Source organism: Crotalus tigris, unplaced genomic scaffold (assembly GCF_016545835.1).
Source record: "Crotalus tigris isolate CLP2741 ecotype Arizona unplaced genomic scaffold, ASM1654583v1 scf7180000018292.409768, whole genome shotgun sequence".
In the NCBI taxonomy this organism is placed as follows: Eukaryota; Metazoa; Chordata; class Lepidosauria; order Squamata; family Viperidae; genus Crotalus; species Crotalus tigris.
In genome coordinates, this window is record NW_024096926.1 from 372,158 (window position 1) to 374,107 (window position 1,950).

Consider the following 1,950-nt stretch of genomic DNA (forward strand, 5'->3'; position numbering starts at 1 on the left):
GATCAACCCCAACTGCTCTTTAGAAGGCCAGATCCTGAAGTTGAAACTCAAGTCCTTTGGCCACCTAATGAGAAGGAAGGACTCACTGGAGAAGAGCCTAGTGCTGGGAAAAATGGAGGGCAAATAGAAGAAGGGGACGACAGAGAATGAGGTGGCTGGATGGAGTCCCTGAAGCAGGAGGCGTGAGCTTAAATGGACTCCAGAAGATGGTAGAGGACAGGAAGGCCTGGAGGAACATTGTCCATGGGGTCGTGATGGGTCAGACACGACTTCGCAACTAACAACAACAATTGTTGTGTGACCAGAGACACACTTGCTACAATCATTCAAGGTTTGCTCTTGTTGCTGAGTTCATTCAACCTTCTGAAGAGTGGCTATGTGCCTCAAATTGTTCTTCCCATGACACATATAGTCCTCGAACTAACAACCACACGTGAACCCAAAATTTCCATTCCTAAGCGAGACAGCCCCGGATTACAACCTTACCTTTCTTGCCTCAGGTGTTAAGCTAAATCACTGCAGTTGTTAAGTTAATAACATGGGTTGCTAAGTGAATCTGGCCTCCCCATTGACTTTACTTCTCAGCGAATCTCAAAAGGGGATCAATGTGACCCCAGGACACTGCAACCGTCATAAATATGAACCAGTTGCCAACAGCCTGAAATCTGATCAAGTGACCGTGGGGAGGCTGCAACTGTCCGTGTGAAAAATTGTCGTAAGTCCTCTTTTTTTTGAACACCGTTGTAACTTTGAACAGTCATTAAAGAACGCTTGTTAAGTTGAGGACTGTCTAGATCAGGGGTCTTCAAACTTGGCCCTTTTATGACTCGTGGACTTCAACTCCCAGAATTCCTCAGCCAGGCACGCGTTGAAGTCCACGAGTCATAAAAGGGCCAAGTTTGAAGACCCCTGATCTAGACCAGCGGTTCTCAACCTGTGGGTTATGACCCCATTTGGGGTCGAACGACCATTTCACGGGGGTCGCCAAACAACGCAGTCCCCCATTTTTTCCCCCTTTTCCTTAGCTGTGCTACTCCCTTTTATTCTATTGGCTTTTGAAAGCCAATAGAATAGACTCTCTTGAATAGAGTCTAATTCTATTGGCTTTCAAAAGCCAATAGGAATTGTCCAGGCTGTCTCTGCCCTGCTGAGCCCACCAAAAGCCCCAGTCTGCAAATGGTGCTGCAAGTTATCTGCAGCGAAGGCGAGCTGTCTGGAAGCTTCCACCCCTTCCTGCTGAGCAACTACTAAAAATGTAAGTAAAAGAGGGCCAGGGGTGGGAGGTGTGAGGCCAGCGGGCGCAGGGAGGGTTGCTGGCGCACATGGGGCCCGGCGGGTGCCTTACCTCCCTTGGGCTGGGCCAGCTGGTGGCCCAGCCGGTGGTCGCCCTGCACCATCGCTGCCGCTTGCCAGCTACGCCTCGGCCGGCGCAGGGGGTGGCACCACGCATGCGCGGCGCTCCCGGGCAGGGAAAGTCCTTGATTTACGACAGGTTGGGTAGTCTTTGACTTACAACCGGTTGGGGTCGCGGCATTAAAAAGGTTGAGAACCACTGATCTAGACTCAAAAGCTATCCTTCTGCACAAATGGTACGTCACCCACCAGTCCCGTGACTCAGGAGGCAGTTAAGAGATCCTTTCTCTTTAAGATGCTTTACCTTTGCATACCTTCAAGGCACAAGATTGGTTAAGGTGAGCTTCACCCCCAGCCAGCTTGTGTCCCCACCATGACCGTCTCATCCTTGGGGAGAGAAGGAAGGAAGACAAGGGCAGGACATAGAGCAAACTGTACAAGGGCAGCACACTTAAGATGGAGGTCCCACGTTGGATCAGTGACAAAAACAGCTTCATTGTAAAACCTGGACTTTTTAAAGATGGCCCAGAGTTAAAGGGCAGGCCTAACTCTGCGGATTAGGTATAGGGGGCTCTGTCATATAAATACGTTTTGATG